Source organism: Podarcis melisellensis (genome assembly GCF_964234715.1).
Source record: "Podarcis melisellensis genome assembly, chromosome: 8".
In the NCBI taxonomy this organism is placed as follows: domain Eukaryota; kingdom Metazoa; phylum Chordata; class Lepidosauria; order Squamata; family Lacertidae; genus Podarcis; species Podarcis melisellensis.
Window position 1 is genome coordinate 83,288,392 of NC_138540.1, and position 21,093 is coordinate 83,309,484.

Consider the following 21,093-nt stretch of genomic DNA (forward strand, 5'->3'; position numbering starts at 1 on the left):
CTCCTTGTCATTTCATAGTGCCTCTCTCTTTCTGCCCCCAACAGGTGTGTCCCCAGGAGCCCCCTCTTTTCTCGTTCCCCTTGTCCTTTCTTTCTTTCTCTGGCCCAGCCAGTGGTGCTAACAACTCTTCTCTTCGCCACGGGCCCCTCCTGCCATCCCCACCCAAGCTCAGGACTGACCCCTGCTGGACAGCGGTGGCCGGGGCATTGCAACTGGGGGAAGAGGCAGCTGCTTCCCTGACCTTGGGACTCACCTTCACCAGCACTGAAACAGTTTCCCCGCTCCTTTCAAGGTCGTCTGCTTTTTCTTTCCCAGCTCAGGGAGCGGAAACGTTTTTCCCAGTTTGGGAGCAGAGAGAGAGAGCACGGGCCTGGACTGGGATGCTCTGCTGTGTCTGGGAAGGGCTTTTCTGGCAAGCTCTGCCTCCTTGCCATCTTGGGCAAGGGTTTTCGAAACCTCCCCTCCTGCCGCCTTGGACCTGCGACTTCTTTTCGACGTCGGAACTCCTTCGGGTTCCTCCTGGGGTGTGAAAAGGACACACAGCATCGTTCCTGACCAGAGCAGCCCTGGACCAAGCAACTTTCTCTCTCTCCTGGCCAAGATCCCTCGTCCGAAGCCAAAAGAGGAGCGAGACGCAAACAGAAGGGCACCCACCCACTACTCTCGCACCAGCCGGTTGCAGCCACAAAAGGCTTTCACACTGCTTCACTAACTGTTAAAGACTTCTTTGGGGGGGCGGCAAATCACGTGCCAGCTGTGTGTGGTTCAGCAGGTTCTCCCCCCATCCCTCGTGCTTCCTTCAATTTCATATCTCCCCTACCCTGTCCTGACTCCACATGCACAGGCGCTGAGGACTTCTCGCCGTTAACGCTCCCCACGTAGGCGGACCCAGCAGAGGAGCAACGGGCCAGGAGGGGAGGGCGCGTGAAGTCCTTCCTTCTCTGCCCTCTGTTGCTTTCAGATACTGTAGACGCGAGGCCACAGGTAAGAGGAGGGGGGAGGGAGGCAAAAGGAGGCAGAAGGAAAAGACCGCAGGTAAGCAAACAGGGATGGTTGGGCGGGAGTCGTGCCGATTTGGGAAACCAGCCAGTTGTCGCCTGCAGGCCGGACAGCGGCCGGTGGGCCCATAGTTGCTGACGCTCATTCAGGGAAGAGAAACGTTGTGTCTGTGAATGTGGGAGGAGGGTCTGGGGGGGTGAAGGAGCCAGAGAAAGGGGAGCAGAAGGATGAGCCTTGGGGCGGGGGTTAGTTTCTGGTTAAATTAGGAAGTGGGGGTGGCCAAGGGAGGCCCCCCCCCCCCGCTCTGTGACAACCTGAATCGCCTTGTTTAAGCTGGGCAGGATTTTTGAGCCTGAGCCTGTGGGGGATCTAACATTCAGATTGCTCACTCTGAGCAAGAGGTGGACAAGTTCTATTAACCACTCAATGAAGCAGTCTGGTCTGTTGGATAACTGGCAGTTCCCCAATTCACCCCCTTTTTTAAGAAAAAGCCATCAACCCTTAGAAGCCTGTTCATAGATGCTAGCCCTGGGCGGGGTGGAGCTTTCATCTCAGCAATAAGCCCCACAACACTTGAGCTCTCTTGCTTCCCTATTTCCCAGGTGAGACTGAATCGCAGCCGTTGTTTCCCTGGGGGATAGGGAGCAAACTCGCTTCCTGCAGCCAGAAAAAGCCAGGGCTAAAAACCAATGAGCATGGCAGGGCAGGGATGCTTGGGCCAGCGTGGCAGAATGGTAATGGGAAGGTTCTGCCTCATGCTGCACCCAAGTAGGCTAGGCTCCTCGGAAGCGGGTCAGGCAAGAGAGGGGCTTGCTTGTCAGGTGAAGGGGCCAAATCCAGGAAGGGGACCAAACCTTTAGATCCAGGGGCTTGGAGACCGGACCCTCCTGCACCAGTTGGGCTGCCTGTGGCCTGCAAGGTGTTGCTAAGCTACGACTCCTCCCTCCTGGCCCCGCTGGCTGGGGCTGATGGGAGTTGGAGCCTCTGGGGCGTCTCAAGTTAACCACCCTGCGTCCGGGGGGGCTGCTTCTTTGCTTTTATTTCCCTTTTTTTCTTCTTACGTGTGTTGTAACTTGACCCAAGCAGTTGGCAATCCTTACTAAAAAAAAGAGAAAAGAAAAAACACTAAAAAAAAAGATACTTGCTGAATTTGGGAATCTGTTGCATGGGAGTTTGGTGAGCGACGCCTTCCTTGGGGCACTGGTTTTGTTTCTTTTACGTTGCCCCACTCCCTCTCCTAGGAGGGCTCTTTGGGGAAGGGTCTGCTGTGCCCACCCTCAGCAGCCAGCTGGGGCAGCTGTTAGCACAAATAGGATCGGGGGCGTGGGGTTTGGGGCTCCACGACACTGTTCCTTGCAGACCCTGGCTGCACCTGATTCCTACCTTAGCCGGCTGGCTGTTGCAGCCTTTTAACACTACCGAGGGGGCTTAGGCAAGGAGACTGGGTCAAGCTGCAGCCGCTCAGCAACAGTCGGCTCTCCCTGGCATCTGGCAAGGTGACGACTTCTGGACTCGCCCTCCAGCCGGAATCTGCCAGCCGGAGAGAGCAGGCTTGGTCTCTCTCCTCTTCCACATGGGCTGCCTCTGCCTCCGCCTTCTGGGCCAGCAAGGCCTTTGGGGAGGCTCTGTCCGCATCTACGGCACCCGCATGTGAGCAGGGCGAGAGGGGGCAAGTGCACATTGCGCCAGCACCTGCCTGCACGAGCTCAGCAGCAAACAGGCAGCGTCTCTCCTGGAAAGCAGCGGCAGCTTCCGAACTCCCTTTGGGGTAATTGTATTTTATTTTTTTGCAGCTAAGGCTGCGTTGGATCTCCCTGTCTAGCACCTTGCATCCTTCCCCACCCCAATTCCCCCTTCCCCCCTTTTTTTGTACATTCTGTATAGTATTTGAAAGAAAAAAGAAACGAAACCCAAGACATACCCAAAGGGCTGATGCTGAAGTAACCACGATCACGTTATCACTGTGTGATAGTTTCTACGAGCCATGGTCTTCTTTTTTAAAAAAAACAGTGCGTAGTTTGAGCCTAAAGCGAAGGGGGAGAGGGCGAGGACAGGACGCTGTTTTCCAAAAGACTGGTGCTCTCTCCGAATCTCATGAGCATATTGGGTGGCCCAACCCTGCACCACCGATCACAAGGCACTTCTGAAACTTTGGCCTATTCCTCTCCCTGCCCCACTGAACCCGTCCCCTTTGTCCCCAAACATATCTGTGTGCTGTATTTATCCAGACTTGAGAGCACTCCTGCCTTTTTAAATGCCGGTTAGCTTTTTATTGTATATTTATTTGAACTCCATCTTCTCTTTTTATTTGTATTTTTTTTTGTCCTGTTTAATCACAAGACTGAATTGTATGTGGGACAAAAACAAACAAACAAACCTGTCTCGGTGGTAATAATAATAATAAGAATAATAAAAAAAATCCTTTGGCATAAATGTGGGTTTCTTGACAAAGTTGAACTAGAACTAGTTATCTTGTGGTTTAAAAAACCAACAACTGTGAAGTTTTATTTGTTTTGCGAATCTGCACGCCACCAGCATTCAGGAGAAAATGGCAGACTTGGACGTAAAGAGCATAAAATCAGTTGAAACAAACATAAAATGAAACAAGCATAAAATACAGCACGAATCAGTAGATCTGCTTAATATAGCAACAATCGCTAGATCATCCCTTGGGGAAAGCCTGGGTGAACAGGGTAAGTCTTGAAGCTTAAGTGCCGGCAACATCAGCTCCAGCCTTGTGTTCACTGGGAACCCATTCCGGTGATTGGGCGCCACCACACAAAAGGCCTTGCTCTTGTTGGATCTATGGCACAAAATGGGAGCCTGCCACTATTAAGGAATGAAATGACTGGGCAGGAGCGGGCAAGTTTAAGGCGTTGCCAGAGGTTACTGGGTTCCACATTCGCAGCTGCCCCTCACCCAAATTTGCTATGGGGGGTGGTCTTTCAAGGGTAACTGAAGTGTGTGTATGTGTGCTTGCAGCCTCTTTCACGATCACTGACTGCCTCGCTGCATTAAGGGCGGTGGGAAGAGGAAAGTTTCAAAACCGAACTTCCTCTCTGGGGCGCAACATCCTTAACTTTTGAAGAGAAAGGTACTGAGGCCTGTCCCTGCTATCTGCCTTGAAGGGAGACCCTGCTGCTTCATTCTAAACGTGTTGGGGACAGGTTGCAGCTGGGCTGCTCCAGGAGCTCAGGGCAGCACTCTGCACGAGCCCAAGGGTGCTTTTTAAAAGGAATGAGGGCAAGGGGTGTAGCAGCAGGCCTGGCGCTAAACGGGTGCCTTTGAAGGGGGGGTGCAGTTGTGGAAGCGGTGCCTGGTTCCACCCACAGGGCACAATCCATGCATTTTTTTTCCTTTGTCCTAACTTCGATATACTGTAAGTGTGGGAGGGACGCGGGTGGTGTCATGGGTTAAACCACAGAGCCTAGGACTTGCCAATCAGAAGGTCGGCGGTTCAAATCCCCGCAACGGGGTGAGCTCCCATAGCTTGATTCCTGCTCCTGCCAAACTAGCAGTTCGAAAGCACGTCAAAGTGCAAGTAGATAAATAGGTACCACTCCGACAGGAAGGTAAACGGTGTTTCCGTGCGCTGCTGTGGTTCGCCAGAAGCAGCTTAGTCATGCTGGCCACATGACCCGGAAGCTGTACGCCGGCTCCCTCGGCCAATAAAGCGAGATGAGCGCCGCAACCCCAGAGTCGGCCACGACTGGACCTAATGATCAGTGGTCCCTTTAACTGAACATCAGGGGGCCATGCAAGTTATTTGGGACCAATTCTGCCCCTGGATAGGAATCTGAATTTAGAACCTGCTGGATCTAATGAATGGCCCATCCAATCTAGCCGTTTGTTCCCATAGTGGCCAACCTATGGAGAAAACCGCAAGCGGAGCCCTCTCCATTCCTGCAGTTTCCAGCAACGGATATCTGGAAACCTTCCAGCCTCCATGAATTTGTCTAATCTAAAGCCGACGGGCATCACTCTCTCCTATGGGAGCAACAGGCTGAATGGACTGGGGAATAATAATAATAATAATAATAATAATAATAATAATAATAATTTATTATTTATACCCCACCCATCTGGCTGGGTTTCCCCAGCCACTCTGGGCGTCTTCCAAAAAAAATATTAAAATACTGTAATACATAAACATTAAGAGCTTCCCTAAGCAGGGCTGCCTTCAGATGTCATCTAAAACAGTGTTTCCCAACCTTTTTTGGGCAAAGGCACACTTGTTTCATGAAAAAAATCTCGAGGCACACCACCATTAGAAAATGTTTAAAAAATTAACTCTGTGCCTATATTGACTATATATAAAGTAACTCTCTTTAATAGGAATCAAATAAACACAAAGATAGTATTTTACAATTACTTTATTATGAAATAGTAAGTAAACAGAAATATGAAAAATTATAAAATACTTTATTCAGTGCGCAACCTGGGCCTGTTTGGCTGAAAGTAATGCAAAATGGATTAATCCATTCCAGACATTTAAAAACAACCCCTAAAACAGCAATTTAACATGAATTTTACTATCGATAAAGACCATTGATCCATAAAATGAAAGCAATAAACAATGTACTGCAGTCACACAATCAGTCAATCAATCAGTCACAAAAACAAAACAAAAAAGTCAGAAAGACAAAAATGCAAAATAAACAGCAAAAGCAGACAGACCGCAAAACAGAAGCATGGCACGCAAAATGGAGCACGTTTGGCTTCTGAAAAATGTTCGCAAACCAGAACACCTGTGGCTTAGCCCACCGCCTTCCATAACCAGTCTTCAGCTTCCTTGCCTATAGCGGGGGGGGGGGGGGGATTAGTTTCGGTCACTAACGACTGGAATCGAGCTGCGTGGCTGCTTTGCTTGCAATTCCCAACCGCGCTCCTTGCAAAGAGGTGGGCCAGCCATGCAATTTATTTTTATTTTTTTATAAATATTTATTAAGATTTTTAAAGAAAAAAGAAAAAAGTACATTAATAATAAACAGTATTATTTTGCTTTAACAAAGTTTCCTGTCATCTTTGAACTTCCTCACGCCTCCCGCTCCCATTTACGTCATTAATAACTTTTTGTCAAGCAAATTATCATCTTATTTCCAACTTGTATACCAATAAAATACATTGACATAATTGTCCTTCAACTTTGTTTCTCTTAATCTCTCTTGTCATCATTTCCTGATCTATTTTAATGATGGCCAATTGTTTATAACCAAGCATCCTTCTTAACATTCCATTAAATCACAATATTTTTGTAAATAAGTCTTAAATTTCTTCCAGTCCTCTTCCATCCTTTCTTCTCCCAGGTCTCGGATTCTGCCGGTCATCTCCGCCAGCTGCATGCCGGCCATGCAATTTAAAGGAGATGGAATCCCAGCCCGCGCCCCTGCCCCGCGCAGTCCAGTCTCGAGGCGCGCCCACCTGCCCGCCGGCAGCGAAGCAGCGAGCGGGCCTCCTGCGCCGTCCGCCTGCGGCTCAGGCGCTCCTCCAACAGCGGGTGCCGGTAACGTTTCGGGAAGCAGTGCTTCGCCACAGTTGGCCGGCCTAGGAAGAGGCCCCGGTAGACCCGGGCTTCGGCTCCCTGCTGGACCATCTCCAGCCCCGCCATGGGCAGAACAGCCGCTGCCTCGGACTCGGCGCCGCCCGCGCTCCCCTCAGCCAGCACAGCCGCCATCTTGGACGCCAACGGCCACTCTCTCCAAGGAGGAATGCGCCTTTCCTCGAGAATTCTTACGTACGGCGCGGGATCGGCGAGTTGGGCCGGCGGAAACAGCCGAGTCCGGAATCTGCACTTGCCAAAAACAGCCGAGACCCGAATCTGAACTTGGCAGAGCTTCGCAATCCATTTGCTTCCTAGCCTCTCGCCGCCCGACTCGCCCGCCTCCCTCCCACGGCACACCAGGCAACGTTTCGCGGCACACTAGTGTGCTGCGGAACACCGGTTGGGAAACACTGATCTAAAAGTCTGGTAGTTGTTGTTCTCTTTGACATCTGGTGGGAGGGCGTTCCACAGGGAGGTGCCACTACCGAGAAGGCCCTCTGCCTGGTTCCCTGTAACTTGGCTTCTCACAGTGAGGGAACTGCCAGAAGGCCCTCAGCGCTGGACCTCAGTGTCCAAGCAGAACGATGGGGGTGGAGTCGCTCCTTCAGGTATACTGGGCTAAGGCTGATTAGGGCTTTAAAGGTCAGCACCAACACCTTGAATTGTGCTCGGAAACGTACTGGGAGCCAATGTAGGTCTTTCAAGACTGGTGTTATATGGTCTCGGCGGCCACTCCCAGTCACTAGTCTGGCTGCCGCATTTTGGATTAATTGCAGTTTCCGGGTCACCTTCAAAGGTAGCCCCACGTAGAGCGCATTGCAGTCCAAGCGGGAGATAACTAGAGCATGCACCACTCTGGCGAGACAGTCTGCAGGCAGGTAGGGTCTCAGCCTACACTACACTGGCTTCCTGTTCGTAAATGCATGCAGAGAAGTGGAACACAGGCTCCACGCTGCAGAGGACTGCCTCCCATCGCCTCTCCCCTCTCGGCCTAGCTCCTTGTTCTTCTTCCTTCTAGACCCCAGGGAGCTGCTCAGTTACAGCGGTGGTGGCCGTTGCCGAGCGAAGTTCTCTGTTTGCACAGGGTTGCAAGTGCGGAGAGAGAGCCGGGAACGAGAAAGCGCCTGCCAGGGCCAACACCTGCAGCTTCAGCTTTGAACAAGGCTCCTCTTGTGCCGAGAGACACAACAGGTCTTTTCACCACGGCTGCTCTGTGCTCCAAGGATGTGGAGCAGAGAGAGCCAGGCCCCACAGCAGTTCTAGGGCACAGGGAGGGGAAGCCCCAGAGCGCAATAGCCGGCCCCTTTCTGAATACAGGAACCCAAAGTTCATGCACTCTTCCCACTTTGGGTAGTGGTTTAGCTAGCAGCTGGACGAGCAACACCATTGACTTTTACTGATCAAATTACGTTGAAAATGAACTAATCCCACGGCACGCTTTGTTCTCGCTTTGTCAAAGGGTGGCTTACTCTCCCAAGAAAGTGACATAAACGAGGACGTATTAATGTGCAGCTTCATTTAAAAGGCACTACTGTAGTTTTTGGGGGACACGGGTGGCGCTGTGGGTTCAACCACAGAGCCTAGGACTTGCCAATCAGAAGGTGGCGGTTCGAATCCCCACTAGGGGGTGAGCTCCCGTTGCTCAGTCCCTGCTCCTGCCAACCTAGCAGTTCGAAAGCACGTCAAAGTGCAAGTAGATAAATAGGTACCGCTCTGGCGGGAAGGTAAACGGCGTTTCCGTGCGCTGCTCTGGTTCGCTAGAAGCGGCTTAGTCATGCTGGCCACATGACCCGGAAGCTGTACACCAGCTCCCTCGGCCAGTAAAGCGAGATGAGCGCCGCAACCGCAGAGTCGTCCACAACTAGACCTCATGGTCAGGGGTCCCTTTACCTTTACCTTACCATATTTTTAAGAGGGCACAGCCTCCTATGCAGCTGCTATTCTTTTTTTATTATTATTTCCTTCCTACAATCTCCTTTTTTAAAATATATATATATATATATATTGATACAACAAGAAAAGAAGAAAAACACAAATACCAAATTACACCCAGGAATAACCATAGACAATAATTTGTTAACAAACGATAATACAGAAAGTGGTCTTAACACTAAAGACCCAACCTCCCATCTATTCCATACTTCGATTTCATATTACTTACTGCCAATACACTTTTATCTCAATTAAACTTTTTCTTAATAAATCTTAATTCTTATATCTACCTTGCAACTATTACTGAAGTTCCTCGAATGCTGCAACAGAGTTTAAACTACTATATTTATATTTTAAATATTCTTTGAAAACCTCCCATTTTGAGACAAATTCCTGTTTTGATTTATTCTTTATTTTTTCTGATGGACCGTCTAATTCGGCATATTCTGTCAGCTTTTGGACCCAATCTTGTATAGAGGGGATTTCATTACTCTTCCATTTTGCCATGATAAGAACTCTTGCTGCCGCCTTAGCGTATAAAAAGATACCCTCCCTCTTTTGCGTAATATCCAGATCTGTAATTCCCAGGAGGTAGGCCTCTGGTTTTTTATTAAAAGAGATCTTTAACTTTTTTTGCAATTCTGCAGGAATACTCTCCCTATGCAGCCGCTATTCAATGCGGCACGAGCCCATGGAATTGGGCTACCTCTGACCATTTTTAAAATTAAGATTTAAGGTTCCATTCCTTAAAAGATTGCGAAGGAAAGTCTTTCGCATTTCTCCATAGGTAAAAGAAGCAGGTTTGCAGTATAATAATAATAATAATAATAATAATAATAATAATAATAATAATTTATTATTTATACCCCACCCATCTGGCTGGGCTTCCCCAGCCACTCTGGGCGGCTTCCAAAAAAATATTAAAATACTATAATACATCAATCCTCTGCGCCGTTTGGTGGTAAGTAAATTATATTCAGTGCAGCTTAATCACAGGCCAGTGTGAAAACTGCCCTGGAGTGGAGGCAATTTTTATGACGGGCGGTGATATTTTTTAATAAGTGTTTGAAATAATAATGTGGTCCTTTGGTTTGGCTGGTCGAGATGATGTGGCACAAAACTTGGGCTTTTGGAGTTAGGGCATTCAAGCAACCTTGCTCTGGATGCATTTATGTAAGAGAATTTGCTATTTCCCACACGATCCAGATAAGGAGTATAAGGCCTGCTCCTTTGTATGGCTTTGCGGTCACCAATTGTTCTTCCTTATCGTGCCGCAGCCCTGCTTCCTCTTAAGAGGGACTTCGCTTGGCAGCCCATAAAAACAGCCCCCAACGCAAAACGTCCCCAAGTCCTCTGGCTTCTCTCCATTCCTCCCATCGAAAGGTCAGCCCCCCAAAACATTTGTATGCTCACCTCTTCTCCTTGAAGGTCCATTGATTTCTGATTCTCTTTGGCTAGGCTCCCCCCCCCCCAAACGTGGGAAAATTGTAGCTTCTGGGAGTCTTTGCAGGGGCGCAAGGACCTAATTCCCTTTAACTGGTTGCAGTAAAGGAGCTTGAGCAAAGCTATGAGGGGCCACCCCCAGATATAATATATAATATAAATTATTATTTGTACCCCGTCCAGTGGCGTAGCGTGGGTTGTCAGCACCCGGGGCAAGGCAAGTAATTTGCGCCCCCTAACCCGTGGATTTGTGCCCCCTAACCCATGGATTTGTGCCCCCTAACCCTAACCCCCAGATGTTGTGCCTGGTGCGGCCGGCCCCTCCTGCACCCCCCATGCTATGCCCTGACCCCGTCCATCTGGCTGGGTTTCCCCAGCCACTCTGGGCAGCTTCCACAAAGACAAAAAATACACTAAGATGTCACACATTAAAAACTTCCCTGAACAGGGCTGCCTTAAGATGTCTTCTGAATGTCAGGTAGTTGTTTATCTCTTTGACATCTGACGGGAGGGCGTTCCACAGGGCAGGTGCCACCACCGAGAAGGCCCTCTGCCTGGTTCCCTGTAGCTTTGCTTCTCGCAATGAGGGAACCGCCAGAAGGCCCTTGGCGCTGGACCTCAGCGTCCGGGCAGAATGATGGGGGTGGAGACATTCCTTCAGGTATACTGGACCAAGGCAGATCACTCACACACGAACCAAGAGATAGGCAAAGGGTGATCCTTTATATGGCACCTTGACTGCTCATTCCTATTTGCATGAGGGAAGAATTCTGTCTGTTTCCGCTGCTCCCCCTGGGAGGATGAGCATTAGTTTTCCTCCACGTTGGCTCACGCAGAAGAAAGTGTTGTATATGCCAAATTGATCAGGGAAGGGCAATGAATTGAGTGTCCCTAATTTCATAATCAAGCCTCCGCCTTACTGTTATGTCTAAAAATATTTGCATAGGCAATTCATTTATTTTTTTTAAAGACTAATTCAAAGTGGCTTACAAACGTGAAAATTTACATGAGATCAACAATTCCAGAAAGATGTCTAAATTGCTTGCGTAAGCTTGGCAGCATAGAAAAGTTTTCGGCAGTTGTTTAAAGGTTAGAAAATGGCTGAATCGGTAGGGCATGAGGCTCTTGATTTCAGGATTGTGGGCTCGAGTCCCACGCTGGGCCAAAAGATTCCTGCATTGCAAGGGGTTGGTCTAGAGGACCTTCAGGGTCCCAACTCCCTGATTCTAAAACAGAAGGTAGCTGCCGGGGCTGGGATATAAGGGTTCAGGTGGTCCCTATAAACCTAACTTGTTCAAGGCCTTGCCAATTAACACAAGCACCTTGAACCTGGTTCGGTATCAGGTGGGCAGCCGCTGCAAATGTTTTTAACAGGCGCGCCCCATTTTGCCACCTGGGTCTCGCCAGTTACCTCCTCCTTCCTCCAAGCGCAGTTGGCAAGCCATCGGCTTAAGTGCCAGCAGCTCTCTCTCAACAAGCCAAGCCTTTTGCGGCCCAACTTGGCGCGACCTCAGTGTCAACAACGCCCACACCTGCCGTCCTGCTCACTTGGGCATGGGACCAGAAGCCAAGCTGTGCCCCGGGGCTGCGGGAGATGTTGGGTGGCGCAGCAGCTGTTCTGCATGGGCAGCTTGTGGTGAAATGTTGTCGGGCCAGCCAGGTCTCTCAGCGTCACAGAACTAGGTGGGGGCATTGCTCTGGCTTCGTTGGGGCCAAGAGGTGGGCATCTCTGCTGCCCTCCTGTAAAGGAGCCCTCTGGGCAGCAGCCAGGGCCATCTGCCTCCTGCCATCGCTTCTCAAATGAAGCTCGCTTCCTGACAATCTTTAAGTATCTGCATCCTGTTAGCCTATCCTACTGGCTCACACAGGCGTTTGAAGTTCTAAACAACTTAAAGCCCAAATATCTGAAGGAAAGCAATTGTACAGAGACCTTCTTGGAGCTTAAGAACAGCAGAAGGTGTTGTAGTTTATTTTGCACGTTACTAGTTACCTCTCAAGGTAAGGTAAGGTAAAGGACCCCTGGATGGGTAAGGTAGACTATGGGGTGCAGCATTCACCCCTGCTTTGAGGCCAAGGGAGCCGGTGTTTGTCCGCAGACAAATTTCAGGGTCATGTGGCCAGCAGGACTAAACTTCTGCTGGCACACACAGGACCGTGATGGCAGCAGGAGTGCCATTTTCCTCCCTGCTGCACTGGTACCTATTTATCTACTTCTGCTGGCATGCTTTTGAACTGCTATGTTGGCAGGAACTGGGACAAAGCAATGGGAGCAAGTCCAATAGGCTCAGCGGTTTATACAGTGGTACCTCAGGTTACAGACGCTTCAGGTTACAGACTCCGCTAACCCAGAAATAGTACCTCGGGTTAAGAACTTTGCTTCAGGATGAGAACAGAAATTGCGCAGCAGCGGCACGACGGCAGTGGGAGGCCCCATTAGCTAAAGTGGTACCATAAAGTGGTACGATTACCTGGTTACTGCTCTCTTCTGGCTTGGTCAGACCACACTTGGAATACTATGTCTAGTTCCATTGATGGTGAGGCTCGCTAACCTTCCGGAAAAAGAAAAATTTGACCTTTTCCTGGTAGGCAAAGATCATAAGACGACCCGGATGGTCGCCAGATTCTGTGTACAGATCTATAGGTGCAGACCATCCCCTAACCCAAACTAGTTCGTTAAGAAAATCCCCAAACTCAGTTCCATGGGTGACTCTGGGTCATCTCTCTGCAGCAGCTCATCTTAAAGTTTTAAGTGTCTATACGCTTATCGCATTTATAAATTTTAAATTTATTGTTGTACATTGTTTTAAATGTTTGTTTTCCTTCTGGGATTGTACCCCCAAGTGTGTTTTATAAGCTGGTCTCTGACCGTAATAAATTATCTATGCTATTCTATGTCCGGTTCTGGGCACCATATTTTAAGGAGGATATTGACAAGCTGGAAGGGTGGGCAGAGGAGGGCAACCAAGATGATCAGGGGTCTGGAAACCAAGCCTGATGAGGAACGGTTGAGGGAGCTGGGTATGTTTAGCCTGGAAAGGAGGAGACTGAGAGGAGATAGGATAGCCACAGTCAAATATCTCAAGGGCTGTCACATGGAAGATGGGGCAAGATGGTTTTCTCCTGACCTGGAGGGTAGGACTCAACCCAATGGCTTCAAGTGACAAGAAAGGACTAGACATCAGGAACCTTCTGATAAGAAGAGCTGTTTGACAGTGGAGTGGACTCGGGAGGTGGTGTACTCTCCTTCTTTTGAGGTTTCTAAGCAGAGATGGGATGGCCATCTGTCAGGTACAGTTGAGGTCCCTGCACGGCAGGGGGTTGAATTAGATAACCCTTGTGTTCCTTTCCAACTCTTTGCTTCTATCATAAGTAACAATGGTTCCAGCTGAGCCTCCCTGTGGGGAGCATTCCACATGTGGGAAGCCACCACGGAAAAGGCCCTGTTCTCATGTTGCCACTCTCTGGACTTCCCAAGGAGGGGGCACATGTAGAAAGGTCTCAGATGACTATGGCACAGTCTGGGTCAGTTCACATGGGGAGAGGTTTAGCTTTGTAAATCTTTCTTCTGTTGCTGAAGACACAACCCGAACCCTGACATAGATTTTTTAAGGACCCATTGCAAACTGTTTTAACAATAATATTGTATTTTTACATTGTTGTAGCCCACTCTTTGTGCTGAAAGCCGGATAAGAAATGTACATAATACTATGGGCTGCCGTGCAGAGAACCGCGGCGACAAATTGAGCGTCATTCCATGGGGCTTACTCCCAGGGAAGTAGTTGCAGCCTTATACTAGGATTCCACCTTGGTATATCTTCAAATCCTGGATTTTTAGAAATACTGATGGGCCTTGAACTTCTGTCACAAAAGAGGTTGGGCGCCATTGTGACTCTGTGAGCAGAATCGGAACTATTCCACCTTCCCTAATTAGATGGGAATTTTTTTAGAGGCACTGCCTTTCCACATTAGCTTATTCCTTATGTCGATTCTGGGTCAGCTATGTTTTGCACGCTGATGAGACTCTGTGCTGCCTCCAAACCTCAAGGAAGGGACCTCTGCTGAACCTTTTCAGTTAGGTAAATGTACTTTAATTTCATTCATTAATCAGACAAAAGCCAGGCAGTTAATTAAAAGCTTTTGACAGCCCTGATTAACACAGGCCTGGGTATGTTATTAATCACTTCTACAGTGCTGGTACAAATTGCCTTCTGGGTTGCTAACCCATTCATCAACTCTCCAGAAGGCCCATCATCCATCAAGCAGAGAAGCAGGTGAGTTTGACTAAGTGAGTGACTGTAGGCATTTTGAGACTGCATTTGAGGTGGGGGTACACTAGCCTTCAGCCCCAACACCCCAGTGCTCAGGGCCAGGATACATGAAACAGTAATGGCGGGTAAGATGGCCTCACCACTGAGCCTCTGCTGGTATCCGTCTGTCTCAGGAGGCAAGAGGCAGAGACTGATGCAGGAAAGACATGTTTCGTTGCAGCGGGGGCAGAGGAAGGCGTCCGGTTGTGCTGCTGCAGATGCACCATGGCATTTCTTCTCTGTGTGCTCCTCCCAGACGTCATTCCTCCACTGGTCCCTGCTATGGATGCCCAACCTGACTGTCTGTCTCCGGGCACTGCGGTCGTCTGCAAGGGATTTTGGAGTGAGTGTCTGGAGGCGTTGGAGGATGGATGGCGGCTAACAGATTGAGGTTGAATCCTGACAAGACAGAAATACTGTTTCTGGGGGACAGGAGGCGGGCAGGTGTGGAGGATTCCCTGGTCCTGAATGGGGTAACTGTGCCCCTGAAGGACCAGGGGCGCAGCCTGGGAGTCATTTTGGACTCACAGCTGTCCATGGAGGCACAGGTCAGTTCTGTGTCCAGGGCAGCTCTCTGCCAGCTCCATCTGGTACGCAGGCTGAGACCCTCCCTGCCCGCAGACTGTCTTGCCAGAGTGGTGCATGCTCTGGTTATCTCCTGCTTGGACTACTGCAATGCACTCTACGTGGGGCTACCTTTGAAGGTGACTCGGAAACTACAACTAATCCAGAATGCGGCAGCTAGACTGGTGACTGGGAGCGGCCGCCAAGACCATATAACACCGGTCTTGAAAGACCTACATTGGCTCCCAGTATGTTTCCGAGCACAATTCAAAGTGTTGGTGCTGACCTTTCAAGCCCTAAACGGCCTCGGTCCAGTATACCTGAAGGAGCGTCTCCACCCCCATCAGTCTGCCCGGACGCTGAGGTCCAGCGCCGAGGGCCTTCTGGCGGTTCCCTCATTGCGAGAAGCAAAGCTACAGGGAACCAGGCAGAGGGCCTTCTCGGTAGTGGCGCCCACCCTGTGGAACGCCCTTCCAGCAGATGTCAAAGCGATAAACAACTACCTGACATTCAGAAGACATCTTAAGGCAGCCCTGTTCAGGGAAGTTTTTAACGTGTGATATTTTACTGTATTTTTGGTTTTTATGGAAGCCACCCAGAGTGGCTGGGTAATTATTATTATTATTATTATTATTATTATTATTATTATTATTATTATTATTATTCTCACATGGCGGGGTTGGCACTGCCAGCCTTGGCGTCATGTTTGCAGCCATCTTTGTAGTGCAGAGTTGGCCTGGCGCTGGAAGCCCCACGTCCTCAGGGATCCTAGCTGGTTTTGTATGTCACTTATGAGGACGCTTTCGCTGAAAGGCAGGGTGTAAATAGAAGTTAATAATAGACAATAGCTTTATGCCTGTTGTCTTTGTCCATGGAGTTTTCTTGGCAGGGTTACTGGAGTGGATTGCCAGTTCCTGCTCCAGGTGGATCACGTTTGGTCAAAACTCTCCACTATGACCTGTCCATCTGGGTGGCCCTTCATGCCATAGCTCATAGCTTCTCTGAGTTATTCAAGCCCCTTTGCCACGGCAAGGCAGTGATCCATGAAGGGGTTTTCCCAGTAGTAATGTATGGAAGTGAGAGCTGGACCATAAAGAAGGCTGATTGCTGAAGAATTGATGCTTTTGAATTCTGGTGCTGGAGGAGACTCTAGAGAGTCCCATGGACTGCAAGAAGATCAAACCTCTCCATTCTGAAGGAAACCAGCCCTGAGTGCTCACTGGAAGGACAGATCCTGAAGCTGAGGCTCCAATACTTTGGCCACCTCATGAGAAGAGAAGACTCCCTGGAAAAGACCCTGATGTTGGGAAAGATGGGGGGCACAAGGAGAAGGGGACGACAGAGGACGAGATGGTTGGACAGTGTTCTCGAAGCTACCAGCATGAGTTTGACCAAACTGCGGGAGGCAGTGGAAGACAGAAGTGCCTGGCGTGCTCTGGTCCAGGGGGTCACGAAGAGTCGGACACGACTAAACGACTAAACAACGACAACAAATAGCTTTATGGAACCTTCAGGTTCAGAGGGGTTCTACCTGGGAAGAGTAAAGTTACCTGGTTGGTTATTCGCAAAAAAGATGCTAAGGCAATGCCCACCTTGGTCCTCTCAATTTAGTGCATCCTTTCAGAATAAGCATTTAATGATCCCTGAGGACTGCGACTCCTGGGCTCTCTATGTGCTTGTGCATCTACACCAAGGGTCAGCAAACTTTTTCAGTAGGGGGCCTGTCCACTGTCCCTCAGTCCTTGTGGGGGGCCGGACTATACTCTGGAGGGGAAAAAAGAACGAATTCCTATGCCCCCCCCAAATAACTCAGAGGTGCATTTTAAATAAAAAGGACACATTCTATTCATGTAAAAACACGCTGATTCCCAGACCATCCACAGGCCGGATTTAGATGGCGATTGGGCCAGATCCGGACCCCGGGCCTTAGGCTGCCTACCCATGGTCTACACCAAGGGGGAAGTTGTGGCTGGCTTATCCTGGAGTGCCTTTCCCTTCCAACAGGATGTTTCTGCAAGGCGCAAGCGACAGGAAGGCGGGAGAGAATCGGCCCCTCCTAGGGGAGCCACGAGAGGATATGCTTCTTGCGACTCCACCTGCTTTCTTCATTTTTGCCAGCCGAGGTAGGGGAGAGGAGGGCAGCTCAGAGAGGGCTGGAGTGCTGGAACACCTGGTTTGCATGCCAGAGGTTACACGTTCAAACCCACTCATCGCTCCAGCACAGCTGGAAGAAAGACTTCCACGCCTGAAACCCTGGAGAGCTGTTACTGTTGTTGTTGTTTATTCGTTTAGTTGTTTCCGACTCTTCGTGACCCCCTGGACCACTTCCACTGCCTCCCGCAGTTTGGTCAAACTTATGCTGGTAGCTTCGAGAACACTGTCCCACCATCTCGTCCTCTGTCATCCCCTTCTCCCTGTGCCCTCCATCTTTCCCAACACCAGGGTCTTTTCCAGGGAGTCTTCCAGGGACGAGATGGTTGGTGTGGATCGTTGTCTTTCCCCCACAAGGAGATAACTGAGATCCACGGGGACATCTGGCGCACTCAACGCTTTTGAGGGCGAGTTCCTTGAACTTATTTGGAAAAAAATGGAGGTTGCAATCCTTTAGTGTGCTTCAGATGGGAGGTAAGCCCAGTGGCGTAGCATGGGTTGTCAGCACCCGGGGCAAGGCAAGTAATTTGCGCCCCCTAACCCGTGGATTTGCGCCCCCTAACCTGTGGATTTGCGCCCCCTAACCCTAACCCCCAGATGTTGCGCCCAGTGCGGCTGGCCCCCCCTGCGCCCCCCATGCTACGCCACTGGGTAAGCCCCATCAGGAATATAAAAGCCATGAAAGTGGCTTGCTGAAGGAGTGTCTCCGCCCCCTTTGTTCTATCTGGACACTGAGGTCCAGCGCCGAGGGCCTTTTGGCGGTTGCCTCATTGAGAGAAGCCAAGTTACAGGGAACCAGGCAGAGGGCCTTCTCGGTAGTGGCACCCGCCCTGTAGAACGCCCTCCCAACAGATGTCAAAGAGAACAACAACTACCAGACTTTTAGAAGACATCTGAAGGCAGTCCTGTTTAGGGAAGCTTTTAATGGTTTTTTTTAATAAATGTTTATTGAAATTTTTAAGTTGCAGTATAACAAACAAACAAAATTATAACATAGCATAACATATTTTCTCATCTTCTTGTGACCTCCTCACATCCCCCGCTCCTACCTTCCATGTTAAAAAATTAATCCAGCAAATTATCACCTTACTTCCATCCTTACTGTCTGGTTGTCAGTTAAATTTAGCCAAATAGTTATCCAAAAGAAAAATTGTTTTTTCTTACATTTTAACTTATCTTCCTACTTCGTTTCATCTATTTTGATGGTGCCAAATTATTTATAATCAAGCATCCTGCTTAACATTCATACAGTTTACAATGTTTTTGCAAATAAATCTTAAATTTTTTCCAATCTTCTTCTACCGTCTCCTCTCCCAGATCTCGGATTCTGCCGGTCATCTCAGCCAGTTGCATATAGTCCATCAGTTGCATCTGCCATTCTTCCAGTGTGGGCGCGAGAAGTATCCTTGCTGCTGTTGTTGCATACATAAAGAATGTTCGATCCTTCTTTACCACCCCTTGGCCGACAATACCCAGAAGGAAGGCCTCTGGTTTCTTGGAGAAGGTATACTTAAATACCTTTTTCAGTTCATTATATATCATTTCCCAGAAAGCCTTCACTTTAGGGCAGGTCCACCAGAGGTGAAAGAATGTTCCTTCATTTTCCTTACATTTCCAACACTTATTATCAGACAAGTGGTATATTTTTGCAAGTTTGACTGGGGTCATGTACCATCTGTATATCATTTTCATTACATTAGGGAAGCTTTTAATGTTTGATGTATTACGGTATTTTAATATTGTGTTGGAAGCCACCCAGACTGGCTGGGGAAACCCAGCCAGATGGGCGGGGTATAAATAAGAAATTATTATTATTATTATTATTCCAACAAGGGAGTCCCTCCGCTGGGCTCCTCTTCAGCTAGCGCCGCCAAGGACTGAAACCTGCATGCAGAATATGTACTCTGCTTCCACAGCCCCTCCTTAAAGCAGTGGGGAAAATAAATTGGAATTGTGCCCCATGTTACTCATACATGAAGTGGATTCATCAAAATGAACAGGCACGACTAGCTTAGCTGCATGGGTTTCGTTCGGTCTACTCTAAGCATGACTAACGTTGGATAAATCCCTTCGTGCTTCCGAGTTCCTTGATGTGGCAGCCACAAGCCTGGGCTGTACTGCGTGCGAGTGTCATTATCCCCATTTTGCAGATGCGGAAGAGGCCTGCCTGAGGGAATTCCAGGCTTTCCAAATCACGGCAGGCTCCTAGCCCCTACACCACACCAGCCTCCTGAATAACTCTGCCAGTTTTTAAGGAAAAGGAAGGGGGAGGAGAAGGAGGAAGAGGAAAAAGCCAAGAAGCGAGGGAGTAAAAGAGGTCGCCATCGGGGTGAAATAAAAAATGTAAGGTCTTATATGTAAGGACTCGGAAACTACAACTAATCCAGAATGCGGCAGCTAGACTGGTGACTGGGGGCGGCTGCCGAGACCATATAACACCGGTCTTGAAAGACCTACATTGGCTCCCAGTACGTTTCTGAGCACAATTCAAAGTGTTGGTGCTGACCTTTCAAGCCCTAAACGGCCTCGGTCCTGTATACCTGAAGGAGCGTCTCCACCCCCATCATTCTGCCCGGATGCTGAGGTCCAGCGCCGAGGGCCTTCTGGCGGTTCCCTCATTGCGCGAAGTGAGGCTACAGGGAACCAGGCAGAGGGCCTTCTCGGTAGTGGCGCCCACCCTGTGGAACGCTCTTCCAGCAGATGTCAAAGCGATAAACAACTACCTGACATTCAGAAGACATCTTAAGGCAGCCCTGTTCAGGGAAGTTTTTAACGTGTGATATTTTACTGTATTTTTTGTTTCTATGGAAGCCGCCCAGAATACATAAATGTACCAAGCAAACACGTACATAAATATATAAACCACATGTCTGAAGCAGCACAGGAAAACAGCCCTGACACCATTTTGATTCCCAAACTGACCAAATGATTTCTCTGCAAGGTCAAGGAAAATGGAAAAGCCTCCCCATTGTCTTTTCATTCACAAATCTTGTCTTAAGGGCATGTCTGTGTATGAATAGGGTGTGAGCCTGTGACCTGGCTCAGGAACTAAGTATTTATTATTACAAAAGACTGGCCAGGCTCCCTAGGGTATCCAATCAAGTAAGCATTAACAGGTAACCTGCCAGACAGGAGATAACGCACTCAGATTTCTGTTGTAGACTGCCTTTTCTGTGATTTAGGTATGTTGTGTCTGGGGGTTGGTCTTGAGCTACACCCCTTCTGTGATGTATGTATGATGTTTCTGGGGGTGGTCTTGGACTCCAGGGCGGGCAATTTAAAATGTCTATATAAGGGCGGACCCACCTGGGTTCTGGGTCCTCCTCCTTTCCTGCGTATGAGGGGAGCACCCTGTTGCAACAGTTCAATAAAGATCAGGCTTACTAGCTGCTTTGCTTCTCAATATTCTCTGATTGGCGTCTGTTCTTTTCTCTGACCGATGGAGAACCTGCAAAGGACTCTTATTTTTTTTTAAATGATATTTATTGAAATTTCAAAAAAGGTTACAAAAGTAAGAATAAGGTAGAAAAAAGAAGCAAACAAAAAAATACAAAATACAGAAGAAATAAAAACAATTAAAAAATAAATCCATCTTTCCATAATTTATCCTTCATTTACTTGTTTCCCTGACCTCCTCACACCTCCCTTTTTTGTCAAAACAAAAAAAATTCCTTCCAGTAGCACCTTAAAGACCAACTAAGTCAGTTCTTGGTATGAGCTTTCGTGTGCATGCACACTTCTTCAGATAGGGTTAGGCTACCTATCTGTAACTCCCTTTTTTGTATTCCAGTTCAGTTGGCTAATTCAGCAAATCCTTTCCCTCTTTGTTTTTATCTTAATCCTTTATCTTAATATATTATAACTTTACTTTCTTGCCTGTTAACAATCCATTTTCTTGCCTGTTAACAATCCATTTTCTTGCCTGTTAACATTTTCACATGCTCCTTTATAGCATTACTGCTAAAAACCACTTAATTTCATTCCAACAACATTCTAACATTCATTAATTTTACAATATTTCTGTAAATAGTCTTTAAATTTATTCCAATCTTCTTCCACCAACTCTTCTCCCTGGTCTTGGATTCTGCCAGTCATTTCCGCCAATTCCATATAGTCCATCACCTTCATCTGCCATTCTTCTAGGGTGGGTAGATC

General features: G+C 48.6%; 1 protein-coding gene and 1 long non-coding RNA gene across 3 annotated transcripts in view; one reads left to right on the forward strand and one right to left on the reverse strand.

The window, feature by feature from the left end:
* Positions 1-21,093, reverse strand: part of LOC309376262 — a 237,797-nt gene that overhangs the window by 32,645 nt on the left and 184,059 nt on the right. The gene's annotated exons all lie outside the window — the stretch shown is intronic.
* Positions 1-21,093, forward strand: part of STRN4 (striatin 4) — a gene marked incomplete at its 5' end in the record, with an annotated part of 182,692 nt that overhangs the window by 24,423 nt on the left and 137,176 nt on the right. The window contains one exon of one of the 2 annotated variants that reach the window (XM_081922003.1): positions 45-1,650. The exons of the other annotated variant lie outside the window; for it this stretch is intronic. Of the gene's footprint in view, positions 1-44; positions 1,651-21,093 lie in introns of those variants that run through there. 2 annotated transcript variants of the gene reach the window in all.